The sequence below is a fragment of the Coturnix japonica genome, chromosome 6 (assembly GCF_054131305.1).
Source record: "Coturnix japonica strain WE chromosome 6, WE-NBRP24, whole genome shotgun sequence".
Classification (NCBI taxonomy): Eukaryota; Metazoa; Chordata; class Aves; order Galliformes; family Phasianidae; genus Coturnix; species Coturnix japonica.
In genome coordinates this window covers 13,935,526-13,949,275 of record NC_140668.1, presented here as the reverse complement: position 1 = coordinate 13,949,275, position 13,750 = coordinate 13,935,526, and the positions used below count along the sequence as shown (strand labels likewise).

General features: G+C 45.3%; 1 long non-coding RNA gene across 3 annotated transcripts; it reads right to left on the bottom strand.

Moving 5' to 3' along the window:
• Window positions 1-8,633: 8,633 nt before the first annotated feature.
• On the bottom strand, window positions 8,634-12,095 carry LOC146760330 (uncharacterized). Of its 3 annotated transcripts, XR_014947668.1 has the most exons (5): window positions 12,011-12,095; window positions 10,304-10,450; window positions 9,886-9,971; window positions 9,290-9,399; window positions 8,635-8,984 (listed from the first exon to the last, which is right to left on the bottom strand). It is a non-coding gene; the product is annotated as an uncharacterized LOC146760330 (long non-coding RNA). The 3 variants fall into 3 exon arrangements; XR_014947666.1 differs by lacking the exon at window positions 12,011-12,095 and having other exon boundaries at window positions 8,634-8,984; window positions 10,304-11,863; XR_014947667.1 differs by lacking the exons at window positions 9,886-9,971; window positions 12,011-12,095 and having other exon boundaries at window positions 8,634-8,984; window positions 10,304-11,863.
• Window positions 12,096-13,750: the final 1,655 nt, after the last annotated feature.

Here is a 13,750-nt window from a genome sequence, read left to right as displayed (position 1 = left end):
GTAGAACCTATACCTGCAAGCAGGCACGGAGAAAGCCCACTGTTGTTAACACTGGGTAACCTCTTCACCTGTACTTGAGTTAGATGAGACTTCACACCAAGAACAAAAGAGAAATACCTTTTTGGCACAGCACAGCCGTGCACTTGCATGTCTTGCCTGCAGCCAAAATGTCAAGCACGGCTGCAATAGGCAACCTCTAAGATCACCTTACCTTGAAATCTGGTTTCCTGAAAAATAGGGGGGCAAAATTTACCAGATGCTTTGTCAGATACTCGCTAAAATAACATCATCTCACAATTGTCAAATGCCCACGGATTGAAAGGGTGAGCAGCAAACTCAGCTGGCTCTATTAAGAACCTTATGGAATTTTTGCATGAGTTTGTTCTACTGAAAATAGGGCTTTAGTTATGCTTGGAAGGAGGTGAAGAGATTGTTGTTTCTGCGTTTCATGCGGAAGAGCCTGAAGCACACCCAGTGACACTGCATTTCACTTACCTTTAAGCTCTGAATCTACCTCTGGGGACCATAAAGTTCATGCTGAGAAACAAAAACAGCAGAAGAAAGGCACTTCTGAGACAACATCAGAATATTTGAGAAACTCGATGGGGAGGCAGAGAGCACAGGAGTTTGCCATGCAGTCCTCTTGTCAGGAGTCTTTCAGAGAGGGGTGGATCTAGCAAATTAATGTTACTGGGATGATAAAGTTTCTATCACACTGGGAATGAAAAGGAAATCGCCCAGTAACAAAAACAGAGATGGAAAAAGATGCTAAGAGAACTTCACTGCAGCACTTTGCTTTCCTGTAATGCTTTCCCCTTGTCTCTGTGCTGGTTTCTTTTGATCTGTGGGTCTTCCTTTGTGTCAGCTCACAGTGGGCTGCCAGGAGGCTCAGAGAGTGGAGCAAATCAATTGGTTTGTGTGCAGGCTGGGAGGAGGTGGCAAGGTGGTTTCCAGGGACTGGCACAGCGAGAGAAAGAGTTGCCTTGGCCTTTCTCCACTGGCATCCCAGTGCTGCCATAGCAGAAAAACTTTGAACCAGAAGGTGTGCCAGCAATGCCCATGCTGTAGATCTGGCCAGCTTGGAAAGCACCAAGTAGGCTGGCAAAGTGTTTGTGCCATCTCCTTGGCATCATTGCCAAAACAGTAACGCAGAACCTAAAACTGGTGATGCTTCAGAAAAGAGAGAACAGCAACAGCCCACCAAATCTGTCTTCAGAGCACGGGAAGCCATACCCAAAATTCTGCTCCAGCTGACATCGCAAAGGGAAGCTTCATGTCTCTCTTCAACTCCTAACGCCCCACACAGGGAGAAGGAAGGGAGGCTGCTGCCCATCCCTATGAGCCTTGGCCTTTTGCCTAGGTGTCACAGTGCTGCAGAGGGAAGAAGGACCTTTCCCAAAATGAACTTTCTTATTATCACTATGACTTTTTAGAAATAAGCCAGTGGTTTCTGCTGAGAAATATTGCACTTTTTGTTAGTCAATAAGAAAGGCAATTGAAATCCCATTGCAGCCTCCAGCATGTAACACTCTGAAGGTTAGCTTCAAATGTTTCCCAGTGCAGAATTAACCAGAACATACATCATCGCTTTTACAGGCAGCATCATTTCTGATATCTCCAAAGATAACAGTATGGATCAGGGGGATTATCGTGGCATTAGCTGCTCTGATTACCTTCCCTACAGTTTAATAACAAGAGCACTTAGACTGTAGGTGTATCAACAGAGTTTTAGATTTGCGAGCAAGGAAAGTTGGGGGTTATTAGCAGAACAAGAGGAAAGAAAAGGTCACGCACTGCAATGTGCCTCTCAGGATGCAGCTGACATATTCAGTGGGGCAGGGAAGTGATTTTTCACTACAGCGTCATGAGTATTTTGACGAGAAGCAGTAAGGACTTTGAAGATCCATCTTGTCACATCCGGGCTGCTTTGGCTGCAAACTTAACCCATTAGAAAATAAGGCAACCACATTTGGCAACATCACCGCCTTTTAAAAACCTTACCTACGCTCTGCACACAGTTCACTTTGCTCCTGTTTATCTGCCTCTGTCTACAGTGACAATCCTGGATTGCACTGGTTTTATTTTAATCAGGAAGCAGACATTACTTCCCTGGGAAAAAAAAGCCAGAAGATGGGGTCTCTGAAAAATGGTGTCTACTAGCTCCACTATCACTCCTCCTGCCCGACACCTTCCCCAAGGAGCTTCACTGCTCTCCCCAGAGGAACCACAGAATCACAGAATGACCCGGGTTGGAAGGGACCTCGAGGATCATGTAGTTCCAACCCCCCTGCCTAACAGGGCCACCAAACATACACATTTACTAGATCAGGTTGCCCAGGGCCCCGTCCAACCTGGTCTTGAACACCTCCAAGGATGGGGCAAGGAACCAACTGGTTGGTATTTTACTGTGGAAAACAGAGGGGTTGCTGAAGAACCTTAGAGCTAAAATTACAAGCTACCAATGAGATTAAACATTTTTCCCAGGCGCACTTACCAGAGATAATATAGAATAAGTTTACATTTCTATTGTTCCTGCTCTCTCTGCTTGTTAAAGTGCAGAAGACAATCCGTGGTCGCTTATTTTGTATCTAAGCAACTGTCAGACTCTATATCTACTAATAAGAAAGGGTATAATTATATGCTGCTACTTTAATTAGCAGCAGATGCCTATGTTTATGAAGTAAAATGTAAGATTTTCTGAAGTGCAGTCTTGCTTATATGCAAATTGCAAGAGCACTTTCATGGGTTTTTAAAGCTTTTAGTGGGCCCGGGCAGCTCAAGTGGGGAAGGGCACGGGGTTCACACAACACACTGTTGGTGCATCAGTGCTTTGCTGCCCCAAAGGCCTGTTTGGGAAAGCTGTGAGGTGAGGGCAGATCAGTGCCTGCAGTGCCCTTCCGACACCACCAGCACTGGAGCAAAGCAGGTGGCTGCCCTGAGCCAAAGGGCAAAAGCTGCCTGCTTTGGGCACCTGCTATAGTGCCCTGGAGACGCAGCTGCAAAGCAGCTGAGATGGGGAAGAATCCTTAACGTCAATTCTTGATCTCATTGAGGTGCTTCAGCAGCACATATTGATGCAATGCAGCATTTCTTTTCAGAAGAAATAACAGCAGGACTATTGCTGAGGGGCTCTGCATGTAAGAGCAGTCGAGAGCACCAACAAAACAAAATGAAACCCCGTCTCCATGCAAACATGTGCAGGCACAGTATATAAATGAGAATAACCTTGTCCAGGATAGAAAATACTTGTTAGATGAGACTCTAATTTCTGTTATTCTGTATTTTTAGTCTTGTTTCCATAGAAACAGCACTTGTGATGATACTGTCCTGCAAGGTAGCAAATGGATATACATAAGTGTATGTTCGTATATGCATTCCCTCCTACCTCCTGAAGCTTTGAATGTATTTGCCAGCAAAGTTGGAAGTTCCACGGATAGCCAGATGCAACCAGTTCTGGGAGAGCATCTGGGTAAGGAAGAAGTGATTGTGCAGTTCCCCAGCCAAAGAAATCTCATCAGAGGGCAGAGAGCCTGCCAAGAGGGGAACAAGAGGTGGGCCATGCCATTACTGCCGCATCTCCTTGAGCCTCTGTAGCAAAGCTCATCCTCGCATGGACACCAGCCTTACTGTCAGCCGTGAGCCACATGTCCATGGGAAATCTGCTCCCATGTCTGGAAATCAAGACTCCCGTTCAGACGCTGGGAAAGTGCAAGAATCCCATGTGAAGGCTCGGCGCACCAACATAAAAACTGATGTCCGTCTTCCTTCTTTGCCCATCTTTTGGGGTCTCTTGCCTTGCTATGCGTGCAATTCACAGATAAAAGGTGGAGCAGCCAACCAAATTTGGCCCATTTCTTCAGCAAAATCCACTGTGCTACCTCTCATGGCCTTACATGCCAGATAAAGGACAGGTCAGATCACCTATCTAAATTAGAGAGAAATGCTGATTGTCTGCACTCATATTTCTCATTCTAGAAAGTTACTGAATCCTTTAGCATACCTTTATATTCCTAGATCTTACACCCCTCTGTAGTGGGTGTTATTCCAATCACAAGACTTAAGTTACACAAGACTGCACCCTAGCAGGCAGCAAGGGCTTGCAAGCACACAGCCCTTGCCTTTGTCTTCTCTTCCTGCACTTTCTAATCCCTAATCCACCCTCTGTGAGAGTTGGCAGCCACGGCTGTGCTTGCTGCAGTGCAGGCTGGCAGCAGAGACTCACGCCAGATGCTTTCCCACAGAGCCTGGGTTTGCTCTCGCTCTCACTCCTCAGTTGTCAGTTCTCACTGAAGGTCACCCCAACAGAAAATGTCTGTTTGTGCTTGGCCTTCACGCACGTGGTGTTGAGGCAGCGCTCCTTTAGCAGGTACTGCTACGCGCACATATGGAGCAGAGGAAGCTGGCGGAGTGATTAAGCTGCATTAAAATGATCTCGGTATCCCATAGTTTTCTGAATAAAATATAATAAGCAAATTCCATTCTGAAATCCATTTAGGGGAAGAAATATGTTTGCGTGGGTCAAGAAGAGCTTGTCAGTCTTGTGTGAAAAGATGAGTAACTTTTGAAATGTTTTCTTCAGGAATCTGAGGAACAAAAGAAGGAAAGTGATCATCTGATCATCAAGCGACGGCTGAGATCCAGAACAGCTAAAAAACCTTGAAGAAGCATGTTTGTTCCCCTTTCTCAGGACATACTTTTATCGTATTATTAAAACTGGTTGTTAATAAACAGTAACAGTTACTCCGTTGTGTTCTTAAATTTGTATATAGGTGTTTGTTGCAGAACGGCGGGAGAAAAGCAGACGACCACACCTGTCATTGACATATGATCAGCGAATCTCATTTAACCCTTGGCTGCGTGTACCTTTATAATATGGATAATTAGCTCATACATATTGCAAAAGTGCAGCTCATCATTGGTTCCCAATTACATACTATCCCCGAGTATCTTAACAGCTTGTTGTTATCAACTGAAAGCTACTCCCTTGCTGAGTTCCCAGAACCATGGCTAGTTTCTCACCATCCCAAGGCATCTTGTTATTCTTGCTGTCCTTGCAGGTGTTATAGCTGCTTGCCTAGCTGCACCGTGATTACAACCCTTCTCAGCTAACTAGCTGTAAAAAACACTCTCTACAGAAAGGGAAAAACAAGACTAAAAGAGAAAAGCAGCAGTGAAAGCGAAAAGAAAGATTAAAGAGAAAAGCAGCAGTGAATAGGAAAAGCAAGACTAAAAGGGAAAAGCGAGACTAAAAGAGAAAAGCGAGACTAAAAGGGAAAAGCGAGACTAAAAGGGAAAAGCGAGACTAAAAGGGAAAAGCGAGACTAAAAGGGAAAAGCGAGACTAAAAGGGAAAAGCGAGACTAAAAGGGAAAAGCGAGACTAAAAGGGAAAAGCGAGACTAAAAGGGAAAAGCGAGACTAAAAGGGAAAAGCGAGACTAAAAGGGAAAAGCGAGACTAAAAGGGAAAAGCGAGTCTAAAAGGGAAAAGCAGCAGTGAAAGGGAAAAGCAGCAGTGAAAGGGAAAAGCAGCAGTGAAAGGGAAAAGCAGCAGTGAAAGGGAAAAGCAGCAGTGAAAGGGAAAAGCAGCAGTGAAAGGGAAAAGCAGCAGTGAAAGGGAAAAGCAGCAGTCAAAGGGAAAAGCAGCAGTCAAAGGGAAAAGCAGCAGTCAAAGGGAAAAGCAGCAGTCAAAGGGAAAAGCAGCAGTCAAAGGGAAAAGCAGCAGTCAAAGGGAAAAGCAGCAGTCAAAGGGAAAAGCAGCAGTCAAAGGGAAAAGCAGCAGTCAAAGGGAAAAGCAGCAGTCAAAGGGAAAAGCAGCAGTCAAAGGGAAAAGCAGCAGTCAAAGGGAAAAGCAGCAGTCAAAGGGAAAAGCAGCAGTCAAAGGGAAAAGCAAGACTAAAAGGGAAAAGCAAGACTAAAAGGGAAAAGCAAAATCAAAAGAGAAAAGCGGCAGTGAAAGGGAAAAGCAGCAGTGAAAGGGAAAAGCAGCAGTGAAAGGGAAAAGCAATACTAAAAGGGAAAGACAGCAGTGAAAGGGAAAAGCAGCAGTGAAAGGGAAAAGCAGCAGTCAAAGGGAAAAGCAGCAGTCAAAGGGAAAAGCAGCAGTCAAAGGGAAAAGCAGCAGTCAAAGGGAAAAGCAAGACTAAAAGGGAAAAGTGGCAGTGAAAGGGAAAAGCAAGACTAAAAGGGAAAAGTGTCAGTGAAAGGGAAAAGCAAGACTAAAAGGGAAAAGTGTCAGTGAAAGGGAAAAGAAGCAGAGAAAGGGAAAAGAAGCAGAGAAAGGGAAAAGAAGCAGAGAAAAGGAAAAGAAGCAGAGAAAGGGAAAAGCAAGACTGAAAGGGAAAAGCAGCAATGAAAGGGAAAAGCAAGACTAAAAGGGAAAAGCAAGACTAAAAGGGAAAAGCAAGACTAAAAGGGAAAAGCAAGACTAAAAGGGAAAAGCAAGACTAAAAGGGAAAAGCAAGACTAAAAGGGAAAAGCAAGACTAAAAGGGAAAAGCAGCAGTGAAAGGGAAAAGCAGCAGTGAAAGGGAAAAGCAGCAGTGAAAGGGAAAAGCAGCAGTGAAAGGGAAAAGCAGCAGTGAAAGGGAAAAGCAGCAGTGAAAGGGAAAAGCAGCAGTGAAAGGGAAAAGCAGCAGTGAAAGGGAAAAGCAGCAGTGAAAGGGAAAAGCAGCAGTGAAAGGGAAAAGCAGCAGTGAAAGGGAAAAGCAGCAGTGAAAGGGAAAAGCAGCAGTGAAAGGGAAAAGCAGCAGTGAAAGGGAAAAGCAGCAGTGAAAGGGAAAAGCAGCAGTGAAAGGGAAAAGCAGCAGTGAAAGGGAAAAGCAGCAGTGAAAGGGAAAAGCAGCAGTGAAAGGGAAAAGCACCAGGGAAAGGGAAAAGCACCAGGGAAAGGGAAAAGCAGCAGTGAAAGGGAAAAGCACCAGGGAAAGGGAAAAGCACCAGGGAAAGGGAAAAGCACCAGGGAAAGGGAAAAGCACCAGGGAAAGGGAAAAGCACCAGGGAAAGGGAAAAACAAGACTAAAAGGGAAAAGCAAGACGAAAAGGGAAAAGAAAAACTAAAAGGGAAAATCAAGACTGAAAGGGAAAATCAGCAGTCAAAGGGAAAAGCAGCAGGGAAAGTGAAAAGACAGACTAAAAGGGAAAACCAAGACTAAAAGGGAAAAGCAGCAGTGAAAGGGTGAAGCAAGAATAAAAGGAAAAAGCAAGACTGAAAGGGAAAAGCAAGACTGAAAGGGAAAAGCAAGACTGAAAGGGAAAAGCAAGACTGAAAGGGAAAAGCAAGTCTAAAAGGGAAAAGCAGTTGTGAAAGGGAAAATCCACAATGAAAGGGAAAAGCAAGACTAAAATGGAAAATCAGGACTGAAAGGGAAAAGCAAGACTAAAATGGAAAAGCAAGACTAAATGGGAAAAGCAAGACTAAAAAGGAAAAGCAAGACTAAAAGGGAAAAGCAGCAGGGAAAGGGAAAAGCAGCAGGGAAAGGGAATAGCAAAACTGAAAGGGAAAAGCAAGACTAAAAGGGAAGAGCAGCAGTGAAAGGGAAAAGCAGCAGTGAAAGGGAAAAGCAAAACTAAAAGGGAAAAGCAAGACTAAAAGTGAAAAGCAAGACTAAAAGTGAAAAGCAAGACTAAAAGGGAAAAGCAAGATTAAAAGGGAAAAGCAAGACTTAAAGGGAAAAGCAAGATTAAAATGTAAGAGCAGCAGTCAAAGGGAAAAGCAGCAGTGAAAGGGAAAAGCAGCAGGGAAAGGGAAAAGCAAGACTAAAAGGGAAAAGCAAGATTAAAAGGGAAAAGCAAGACTAAAAATGAAAAGCAGATTAAAAGGGAAAAGCAGCAGTGAAAGGGAAAAGTAAGACTAAAAGGGAAAAGCAAGACCAAATGGGAAAAGGAAGACCAAATGGGAAAAGGAAGACCAAAAGGGAAAACCAGCAGTGAGAGGGAAAAGCAGCACTAAAAGGGAAAAGCAAGACTAAAAGGGAAAAGCAAGACTAAAAGCGAAAAGTAAGACTAAAAGGGAAAAGCAGCAGTGAAAGGGAAAAGCAAGACTAAAATGGAAAAGCAGCAGTGAAAGGGAAAAGCAGCAGTGAATGGGAAAAGCAAGACTGAATGGGAAGAACAAGAGTGAAAGGGAAAAGCAAGTCTAAAAGGAAAAAGCAGCAGTGAAAGGGAAAAGCAGCAGTGAAAGGGAAAATTAGCAGTGAAAGGGAAAAGCAGCAGCGAAAGGGAAAAGCAGCAGTGAAAGGGAAAAGCAGCAGTGAAAGGGAAAAGCAGCAGCGAAAGGGAAAAGCAAGACTAAAAGGGAAAAGCGGCAGTGAAAGGGAAAAGTAGCACAGAAAAGCAGCAGTGAAAGGGAAAAGGAACAAGAAAATGCAGCCCTGAAAGGGAGAAGGAGCCCTGAATGGGAGAAGCAGAACTGATAAAGAAAAGCAGCCCTGAAAGGGAAAAGCAGCCGCGAAAGGGAAAAGGAGACCTGAAAGGGAAAGGAACAGCATAAAGCAACACTGATAGGGAAAAGAAGTACAAAAAGGGCAAAGCACTGAAAGAGAAAAGGAGCCCTGAAAGGGAAAGCATCAAAGCAAGGGAAAAGAAGCGCGGAAAGGTAAAAGGAACAAGCACAGGGAGCAGGCAGGTAGGCACAGCAAAGCAGCAAGCAAAGACCAATCTCTCAGAGGGGGCCTGCTAACAGGAAGCCCAGCTATTGCCCTCCCAAAGAAACTCCACCATTTTGACAGCCAAAACAGAAACTACGGTTTCGGTTCTCATGACTCTTCCCTGCGCTCCCAAATAAATGGTTTCGTGACATCCTCTACCACACTGCAACTGCTCAGAATAATCAAAATTATATCATTCATGACATAAGAAACTCACTTTTGCCTGGTGGCAACGACAGTTCATTCCCATCCTGTCCCTCCATGTAATGAACATTGCATTTGGCCTTCTAACAGCCTCCTGGATGAATCCACCAAGAGCAAGGAAGCACCCTGCCCTTACTCTGAAGAGAGAAAGAAAGCAAGGTTCATGGAAACAGGCACACAAGGCTCGCAACAAGACACGGTGCTCCAGATCATGACAGAGATAGGACTACCACAGTGCCCGAACATGATTTACCACTAAAGGAAACATCTGGGGGCACTTCACAACTTCAGCACAAGCTGTAATGGCTCAGCATATTTAGCTTTCTTATCGTTCAGCTGGAGAACGAGATACTCCGAAGTATCAGTCAGCAAGCACTCGGATGATCCTGCCCTCTGGTTTTTATGATGACAGACATCATTACTGCCACCTCTGACACCTTACCAGGAGATGCTTCCATTTATTAGCCTGGTCTTGATTCCTTCCATCAGCAGCTGCTCCTAAACTGACCTCCATTCATACAGTGATACCACTGACTTCTAGCACGAGCTGACCTGCAAGACAGAGAAGAGAAAGCAGGATGGCAACAAACACTGACATAGCACAATCTAATATTCTTGAACAGCCGCAAATGAGACAAAACAGGAGATAAGTGCATCTGCAGCAACACCCCAGTTCATAAAGAAATGCAACTCCAGCCTGGCCTCAGCAGCCCTTATATATTTCTTACACATTTGATTAAGCCAACTGCAATTTGAACCAGGAGAATTCACAGTCTCTTGCAAATGTCACCGTAAAGCAGAATAGGACACAGCAAAAGAAAAAAAAAAAAAAAAAGAAAAAAGAAAAAAAAAAAGAAATATAAAGAAAAAAGCAAGCCAAAAACCAGGGAATCAAAGTTTAAAAAACCACAGAAAACAAATAGAAAAAAAACACATACTATCTGTAACAGCAGAAAGACTAGCACAGTGTGAATATACTACAAAGGTAAGGAAAGAATGGCTCCATCCCTTCCAGTCACTCAGCTGCATTGGCCTCACCTGCACTAACCAGGGCTGACCAGGTCCCTTCCCTAGGTGATAATCAGTGGCTCAGACTGTGATTCAACAGTTCTCATACAGCGTATCTAAAGAAAAATAACAAAGCATAGATGAAAAACACAACAACAAATAAACCATGAAGGATTTTAGGAAATAACACAGAATTAAAAAATAATAATAATAATAATAAAAGCAAAGAAAAAATAATAAACCAAACAAAAGAAAAAAACTAAGACAAGGAAAAACAGAAAAAAACTTATAAAAAAAACAAAAAACAAAATACAAAAAACAAAAAACAAAAAAAAAAAACACGACATAGAAAACACCAAATAGGAAAGAAAACCATAGAGCTGCAAAGGAAAAAAAATAACACAGCAAAGCAAAGCACAGATGATAAAAAACAGCAAGGAAAACACACCTCCCTGACATGACATCTTGCCTCCTGAGCAGGTCACAGTGTCCCTCACTCAGATGTAGAGCAGGGAGGAAGCTGAGACCCCATGTGTTCCTTGCTGCACACTCCCATCTAAAAGGTCCATATGCTCCTTGGGAAGCACAATGCCACCTGGGGAAAAGAGAAAGCAGGAACAGGACATGCAGGCGGCTATCACCCAGCAGAAGGCCAGATCCTTCCGTCTGTTATCCGCTCCTCTTTTTAGTCCTAATAGGGCCCCGAGGATACAGAAATAGCAGTGCTTAGCAGAAGGACTCGGAGAAGGACCGGTAGAAACTGTCAGGAGGACAACTGGCATCGTGTGGACACAAACAGGCTGTTGGTGCAAGGAAGGAAACGGCACCTGAGCATTTCACCAGACAGGTTCCCTCCTCTCTGTCTTCCTGCAAAGATACAAGGATAAAAACCTCATTTCCTCTGAGCAACAATTGGAAACAAGACCAGAAAATTATTCATTCAAAGGCACTTCTAGGAGATGTATAACAGAGTCCTTCCCAGTTACACGAGCTTACGCTGTGGCCTTTGGAGAAACAAGCTGCCTTTGTGGTCCTGAGGGTTCCTTTTTGTCATCTGTTGAGCACAGCAAGAGAGCTTTTCTTGTACAAATCTATGCCCTGTGTACCTTTCTCCATCCCAAAACCTAGAGTTGCGGTGCAGACACTGGATGCTGACCAGAGCAGTAAAAGAACAGAAGAGGGGAAAAGCAGATACAGGTAAGACACCTAAAGGAAAGGAAAAGAGCAGAAGAGAAGGAAGGATACGGTTAAGAACAAAGGACAGAAGATGGAAAGTGCTATAGAGGATTGGACTGGACATGAGCAGATCAGAGCTACACCAAGGTGTGGCTTCTCCCTGTGTCCCTGTCCACCACTGGCAACATCCCCCAATGACAGGGATGATGCTGCCCCAGCAGCTGATGGGGTTGTGGTCTGGGGTTACGTTCTATGCAGAGCCTCCACAACCTGCTACAGACCTCCAGTTCCCTGACACTTCTTTTTTTTCCAGGTGTCTGCACACAAGGAACAGGTGTTCCCCATGCCCTGCATACTGGTAATTAGTGTGGGCAATTACTGTGTGGGAATTGGGGGAGGGAAATTCAGGGGTGGGATAGTGAGGAGGAATTGGAGGGGGCTGGGAAATTGTTTGGGTGGGATTGTATAGATCAGATATGACTGCTAGGATGGGGAATATTTGGTTGGAAATACTGTCATTTCTATTACTCATTGCTTTGTGTGATAAGTTATTAAATGCTTTATGTTCCCTCTGCTACATCTCTGCTTGCAGTCATTTGTGCAGTGACAAAGGTCCTCAGCTCTACATGCCCACCTCCAACGTAGGATGGAGCACCACAGATGGCAGTGATCCACAGCTGCCACCAGCAGCCCCAGCTCGTCCCTCCACACCTGAGGTGTGAGTGGCTGTGAGAGGAATGAATGTCTCTGTGGAAGTGCAGCTCATTCCTCCCCTCTGATGGGGGCAGAAGGCATCTGCATTTCCCTCATGGCTCTTATTTCCTGTGTTACTGTGGGAAATGAGCTGAGCCACTGTGCCTCCCTACTATGGCAAGCTCTGCAGCTCTGCCACTGTCTTTATACTCAGCTGTTCCTGTGTGTAATGCTCCACACTTGGACCCTGCAGAGCCCAAAGGCCTCCTTGGTTGCTGTTACTCACCTGGACATTGAGGGTGCTGTGTCTCCAGTCTGTACCTGCTTCCAGGTGGCACTTGCAAGACACTGCGAGTCCACCTGGTTGGAACTGCAGTCAACAAACACAAATGTGAAAGAAATAAGAAAGGATTCTTTCATTTCACAGGCTTTCATCTCCATTGAAAGATGTTCTGCTGTGCAGCACAGCTGGGAGCATTTCATATGTGCAAAAAAGGGGGATGGGCCCTGGCTGTGCGGGCCCCCTTCCGGCCCAGGCCCCAAAGCAGCCCCGACTGTGCTGGGTTCCCCTCTCACCTGGGCCCTGCAGTGGCCTCAGCTGTGCCTGGTCCCCCTCTGCTCTGGGCCCTGAGCTGGCCCCAGCTGTGCCTGGTCCTCCTCCATCCTGGGCCCCAAGGCCCTGCCTCTGCCTGCTCCCCCTCTGCTCTGGGCCCTGAGCTGGCCCTAACTGTGCCAGGCCCCCCTCTGGCACAGGCCCTGCCTCAAGCCCCGCCCCCTGTGGGCAGCAGTGCTAGTGCCTGTTGGTTTTGCTCTCTTCCCTCTTCTTTCCCTGTTCTCTTCACAAATGCTTTCAGATCCCCCAGGATGACGTGCACTGACACTGCTGCCTTCTTCCTGCACAAACTTTCTGGGCAGCTCAGCTTTTTCTACAGAGCAGCGTGCCTTTGGAAGTGCTTGGAGGATGTAAACTAACAGCAAGAGAACACTGAGCTCTTCTGGGTCTTTCTAGACATGGCAAAGAGACAGGAGAGTGTGCTCAGCCTCGAGTGGTTGCTTGTATGCAGAAATCACAGTTGTCAACATCTGTGCTGTTTTGCTGTAGGCAGTAGTGTGTGACAAGAAGCCTACAATTATCAATTTAGTGAACGTAATTAATTGTAACAGTTCCCCTTTCTTCTTCCCTTGACACTTGGGTTATGGAGTTCTCCTATGCTATGTGCCGGTGTAAATCTCTGAGCCACAGCACTGTTGCGTTTAGCAAAGCTCATGGCAACAGGCTTTGGCCAACCTCAGAGCTACGTAGATGATGATAAGATATCCAGTGATAGGAGGGAAAATGAACAAGCTCCAAGGTAAGTGTTGTTTTTTCCTTCTAGTCAGCACGCCATCGCTAAATCTTCCATGCTGTGACTTTTATCTTGATAGTGATGATCCCTTAACCTCACACCTTTAGCACAGCACTTTCTGTGGAGATTCCCACCAGTGACAAAGTATTAGTGCCGCTTTTCTGCCTGTTTCTTTTTTGTCTGTATTTTCCAGAATGTGGGTATTTCTTTCATTGCCCACAAACACTGCCCTATGCAGGAGGAGGCAGGGACAAGAGTCAGGAGCAAGGGCAGAATAGTTTCTCTGTTAGTGAATGGAATGCCATTGTTTTCTGCATATGGACTTGCCATAGTGCTTCTTACAAGGCCTAACAGTGGGATGAAATGTGCCCTGAAGCAGGTGTGCTTGCAGGAAGGCAAAAGAGAATTGCAAATAATGCTAAGGGGGGCCAGTAAGATGATCAGAGGGCTGGAGCACCTTTCCTGTGAGGACAGGTTGAGGGAACTGGGCTTGTTGTGCTTGGAGATGAGAAGGTTCCAGGGAAACCTCACTGTGGCCTTCTAGTATTTGAAAGGAGTGTATAAACAGGCAGGGGAATGCCTGTTTACGAGGGTGGATAGTGATAGAACAAGGGGGAATGTTTTTAAAGTGATACGGGGACGTTTAGGTTGGATATTAGGTTGATGTTTTTCACACAGAG